The following is a 6,629-nucleotide window of genomic DNA, read 5'->3' on the forward strand; positions in this document are numbered from 1 at the left end:
GACTTGTGGCTTTTACCTCTCCTCCTGCGTGTCTTGTTCCCCCTGTGCCCAGCTGGTAACTCCCTCTTTTCTTCTTTCCAGAAGCTCTTTCTGTCCAGAGTTCCTGCCCTGTACCTCCTGCCTAGCTATTGACCATTTAGTTTTTTATTACACCAATCACAGTGACACATCGTCACACGGTATAAAGAGATATTCCACAGCCCACATGAAACAAAAATTGAACGGCCATATGACTCAGTCAAACCCTTCCTAGGTAGATTCCCACTCTAAGTCAACACGCCACAGAGATATTGCACATCCATGTCTACTGCTGCACTGTTCACAAAGGCCAAGAAACAGAAACAAGCTACATGTCCATCTACAGAATAATGGATAAGGAAAAGGAAGCGTGTGTGCACAAGGGAAGTCTCCACCCATAAAGAAAACGGAATCATGATGTTTTGGAGAAGACTGATGAATCTGAAGATCATTATGCTTAGTGACACAAGGCAGATGCAAAAGACAAATATCATATAGTTTCAAAATGTGCACAAAGAGAAGACCGTGAGAGGGGAGAAAATAATCTTTGGGGCTTGGAGGAGGGGAGAGAGTGCAATGGAGCACATGTGACAAAGCAGGAGGAGAGCAATGTAGAGGTTAGCATGAGCTACATAGGAGAAGCAATCTCAAAAAGTAAAACATAAACAAGAAAATGCTCTCCCTACCAGCAGGGGAGTGGGAGTGCCGTTCTCATTCTTGCCTCGTGTTTGGGTTAGGACCATGCTTTTGTTCATTAGTTTAATAGAAATTCCCTGAGCCCCTGATGCATGCTGGGCCCTGGATGTGCTGGGGCATGATGACCTCGTGGAACTTATGATCCACTGGGGAAGATAGACAACAGACAATCCCAAGATGTGTGTGCTTTCTGGTAAGATATGAAAGACAGCAAGTTGCAGAGGACTGAGTCAGGGGAGGACTGGGGTGAAGGGAAGATCTGCCTGGCGGTAGCAGCGTTGCAGACCATCATCAGCTCAGATAGAGCCTGTCCTGAGCTGCTGACTTCCAGGGACTACTCTTGAGGCAGAAGCAAAGCACAGGAAGGGTAGTGGTAGGGAACAAGCAGGCTGGTTGGTAGCTCCAAAAATTTAACTTTACAATTTAATGATGTTACCTTGAAAGCTGAGTGTAGTGGTATAATACCTACTAGTGGTGAAGCTTGGGCAAGAAAGTTCAAAGTTCAAGGCCAGCCTGGGCTAAGTAGCACACAGTCCTGTGTTTGGCAGATACAACCCCTGGATAATTTGCCATCAAGGAACATATCAAGTTGGCTGGTCTCAGCCTAAGAGTGACAAAGGACATAAGTAAAGAAGGCAGATCTGGATATGTGTAGCATGGATAATAAAAGCCCAGAGACAGATATTGGGGTTCAAGCTGAAGATCAGAAGAGCAAAGCAGTCAGCTACTAGAGAGACCTTTTACCGCTACTAAATCTACAGACCAAAAGGACAAACCCTGTCTCCACAAATCCTCAGACTCCACACTCCACTGAGTTCCTGTCTCTTCCCCTTTATATTCCTCTCTCCACCCAGCCATATTGCTCCTGTCTCCACCTCCCTGGTGCTGGGATTAAAAGTGTGTGACTCCCAAATACTGGAATTAAAGATGTGAACCACCATCACCTGGATCTGTTTCTGGATCAAGCTTATGCAGCCCAGGGTAGCCTTGAACTCACAAAAATCCCTTTGCCTCTGTCTCCTGAATCTTGGGATTAAAGGTTTGTGCCACTGACCTATATGGTTGACTAGCGTGGCTGCTTTGCCCTGTGATCTTCAGGCAAGCTTTATTTATTAAAACACAAATAATATGCCACTATAAACATGGTGTGGCCCTTGAGGGACAAGGCATTTGGTAGACTGATGACAGAGGGGTAATGATTGTGCTAGGGGGCCAGACCACACCCAGTGATGTGGCTGAGTCACTGCTTGGAAAGATGGTACTTAATTAAAGTTACCTAATCACCACTGTCTAATTCAGCTGAACCTGATGATGAAGCAGGAGTATAGCCATGGCATCTCGGAACTGAAGGGACCAGGGAGACCATTTGGTACAAGGTGCTCATATCTCACAGATTAGAGCTTACACCCCATCCATTCAAGCGAAGGGAAAACTCCCAGCTGATGGGGGTGAATTCCTAAGCTGGCTTCCTGACTCTTAGTCTCCGAAGCACTTTCTCTGCAATCACAACCTTCTCCACATAGGTGAAATCAGTTCTCAAGGGCTGTGGTCAAATGGTAGGTGCCCAAGAATTACTCATGAAATGAGTGATTGATCAGCGTTTCTCTTAGTCTCCACTCAAATTTACATAGATTCATGAGCTTGCGGTTCATCAACACTCTCCCAAGAAACTGCCATCTTCTCCGTTTAAAACAGTATTTCAGATTAAGAATATTTAAGGGCATGAAGTATACAAACTATATCGTTGTGCCTACCAAAGAAATCAAATGGAATCTATAATGGGATTTATTTGTTTACTTTGGCAGGGCTGGGTATAGAATCCAAGGCCTGATGCATGCTGGCAAGTTCTTCCTTTGAGCTAACACCCCTAGCCTCTGGTTCTTTTTAAAATTGAGCTGTAGGTATTGGGAACTCCAGTCTGTTTCTTTAAGGAATAGAGAAGAACTGGAATCACCCAAGGGAGCGACAACAGATGATTTTGCATCCAGAATGGCTATGCTGAAGAGAAGTCTCCAGTCAGTGACTTCTAGAGTCAAAACAAAAGAGATTATAGATAATAATTAGACGATAAGAATTAGCAATTTATTTCAAGTGTATACATTTTAGAAGTATAAAGAGCCGCCACAAGGAGAAAACATAAAAGACACTTCCTTGAGAATCTATTAGCATGCTGTGTGTGTGTGCATGTGCATGCTCACACCTGACATATGAGCACCGTGCTGTTTCCATGGCAATGTGGAGGGGGCACTAGGAAGCAATCTTCTTACATTTAGACATACTTATAAAGATCCATGTACTGAAAGCTGTGAGGGAGATATTTTGAAATTGAAGGAAAAATTATTCTAATCTTCTTTGGGATAAACTCAAGAAGTCATGCCTGCCTCTTCCAGCCACACTCCCACGTTGGATCTGTTGTGTATCCTTCAAAAGCTTTGGGTACATTTTTCTCACACAGCATTATTGCTCCAAATCCAGCCTTCCCTGACCTCAATCAGCTACTTGGGACGTCTCAAAGCTTTGAGGGTATTCACCATCACAGCTCCCCTAAACAAACACGTAGGCTCTTTCCTTATTAAAATGTTACACTAATATGTGCGGAGTTTCATAGTAGCAGCAATGCGAGGGGGGAAGTCTGGGAAGGAGGCTGGATGGGTAAAGTAGCAGCTGTGCAAGTGACAACTTAAGTTCAATAGCCAGCACCGGAGTAAAAGTGCCATGTGAGGTGTGTGCTGTACTTGATTTTTTTTTAACTCTTTGAGGGCCCACTACCCAGCTTCCAAATAAATACATGGAGACTTATACTTACAATGAATGTACAGCCTAAGTTTGGTTTATTTCTAGCCAGCTTTTCTAACTTAAATTATTCTATTTCTCTTTAATTACATTTTGCCTCTGGGCTCTCTTCCTTTCTTTAGTCTATGTATCTTTCTTTCCTTCTTACTTTGTGGCTGGCTGTGTGACTGGGTGGCTGGCCCCTGGCATCCTCCTCCTCTCCTTTTCTCACCTCTTCCTCTTTCTCTCTCAAGCTTAGATTTCTCCTCCTATTTATTCTCTTTTCCTGGCATCCCTGCCTCTTTCTCTCTCCTGCCTAGCTATTGGCTGTTCAGCTCTTTATTAGACCAATCAGGTGTTTTAGGAAGGCAAGGTAACACAGCTTCACAGAGTCAAACAAATGCAACATAAAAGAATGTAACATATCTTTACATCATTAAACAAATGCTCCACAGCATAAACAAATGTAACACATTTTAAGCTAATGGTCCACAACAGTGCGTGCGTGTGTGTGTGTGTGTGTGTGTGTGTGTGTGTGTGTGTGTGTGTGATCCCAGCATTAGGAAAGTGAAGACAGGAAGATCCCTGGAAGTTTTGGCTAACCATTTTATCAAAATTGGTGAGCTTCAAGTTTAGTAATACCATGTCTCAAAAAACAAGGTGAAGGAGCAATTGAAGAAGACACCTAACATTGACTTCTACATTCCATGTGCACTCGCCCATACACATTCATGCACACGAGCACAGACACACACACACACACACACACACACACACACACACACACTCAGAGAGAGAGAGAGAGGGGCGGGGAGAGAGAGAGTAGTAATAGGGTCTAGGGGGACATGATCAAAGTATATTATTCAAATGGGTGAAAATGGCCTTCTGTGACCCTATATAACTTCTTTAAATGTGAGAAATTTGACAAAAACCCGCGGTTCTTGCAGCAGTGTGTCTTTGGTATGTATTAGCTGACTCCTTTCTGAGTGACAGAAGGATAACGAAGCACAGGTTTAGGTCTCCATTTTAAGTCTTGGACACAAGGCTCCCAAACCTTTCTTCTGATCTCACTGTGGGGTGTTCATGATGTTCCGTATAATACTAAATGCCTCTTCATTGGTTGGTAGTGAACAAGTTGACCCCTGAGGTTCTGCTCACTGAAGATGACAGAAAACGGTTTCTACTGGTGGCTCTGTATTGTTTCTAATAATTCTTTAAAAATAACACTATTGTTATTATTATTATTATTATTATTATTATTATTATTATTATTATTATTATTACTTTGAGGGCTTGGTCTTTGTGAAACTCACTATGTTGTCCAGGCCGACCCTGTACTCCCAGAAATTCCACACCCAGTTTTAATTCTTGCAAATAATAATAATTTAGGGTATTTTTCTTCCTTTTTGGCCACTTACTGTCTAGAATGTCCAGAAATTGGGATTCCATTTAATTAGCATGCCTCCACTGTCTATGTATATTTTGAAAGGAACACACTTAGACAGTTAGTTGTCTGTGGAGGGTTTCTCACAGGATGCTTTTGTCATCTGCCTTCTTAACTGGAAGTCCAATGCAGGCTGCTCAATTTAAAAGCAGAAAATCAGACAGAAGTGGTGGCGCACGCTTTTAATGCAAGCACTAGGGAGGCAGAGGCAGGCAGAGCTCTGTGAGTTGGAGCCTTACCTTGTCTACAGAGGGAGTTCCGGGGCCGCCAGGACTACAACATGAAGAAACCCTGTTTAGAAAGAAAGAAATAAAGAAAGGAAGGAAGGAAAGAAAAAAAAAAACAGAAAATCAAGAGGATATACATGTAAGTAAGCCCAGATTCCTTGCGACATAATTCAGTTCCAGATCCAGGAGTGGTGACACACATTGTAATTCCAACAATCCACAGAAAAAGGAAGATGACTGACAGTTCAAAGTCAGCCTGGGCTACATAGTGAGACCAATGTTTAAAAAGACAATTTAAAAGAACATGATCCAGTATCAGAGTCCACTTTGAATAGTCAGCCTGACTGAGGCGGGCATGCCCTTACTAGTGAGACCTTTAGGCTGCCACTGAGCAGAGAGCAAGGTCATCATCACTCAATCCTACGTTGTAAAGTCCTGTGTTGGGCTGAATTAAAAAACGTTGCAGACAAAGGCGAATGAAGCAAACAGCAGAGATCTGGCACATAGGAGGCAGTCAGGGAACATGGTTGATGCTTAGCTCTGGCCCACATGCCCATGATAAAATATCGAACGAGGAGCCAATCCATTTGAGCAGCAAAACACCCACGCTATACACAGAGGAGCAGAGCCACCAAGCCAAACACAGCTTTCTTCATACTGGACCCCTCATATTTCTCTTGTGTGAAGAATGAGAATTCAATCCCCAACGTTGCTTGGTTCCTTGAGTTAGCATCTAGAGACACAGTCTATATCAGTCAGGTTCCTCTAAGGGAGCAGAACCAACAGAATGAATATCTACTGAAAGAGGAGTCCTTAGCTCAGCTTACACGATATGGTCCAGGAAGTCAAACAATGACTGTCTCACAATGGAGAGGCCCAGAATCCCATAGTTGTTTGTCCACAGGGCTCAATGTTTCAGCAGTCAAATCCGGGGCTGAAGGCCTAGAAGGTTCCTAGAAAGCCACTGGTCTTCAGTCCACACTGAAGCTCAAAGTTAGGTTGTAAACATTGGACAAGGGAATGTAGCAGTAGAAGCAACATGTTTGGTGAGCCTGCCAGGGAGAGTTCATCGACCAGGCAAGGAGACAGAAAGATGAGCTAAAACCCCTTCTTCTTCCACCTCCTTCCTCAGCTGCCATAGGAAGGTGCATCCCACACTAGGATGGGTCTTCCCACTTTGAATAATCTGATCAAGAAAATTCCTTACAGGAGCTCCCAGAGCTTGTCTTGTAGGACTGCTGAACTTGCCTAAAAGTGAGATGGTCTTTTGGGGTTCCTGATTCATTAAAGAGTCTGCGAGACATTCTGCAGGACACAGCAGAAAGTGACTGAACTGTCTTTGGAATTTCCTGCTTCATGGAAATGTCTTCTGGATACTTATGGGCCTATAGGCTGAAGATGGATGCCCCAACGGTACAGAGGAACTTTGGGTGACTGTCCAGGCAGCGAGTTGTCTCTGTCATTTCTAGAGT

This window comes from Arvicola amphibius, chromosome 2 (genome assembly GCF_903992535.2).
Source record: "Arvicola amphibius chromosome 2, mArvAmp1.2, whole genome shotgun sequence".
Lineage (NCBI taxonomy): Eukaryota > Metazoa > Chordata > Mammalia > Rodentia > Cricetidae > Arvicola > Arvicola amphibius.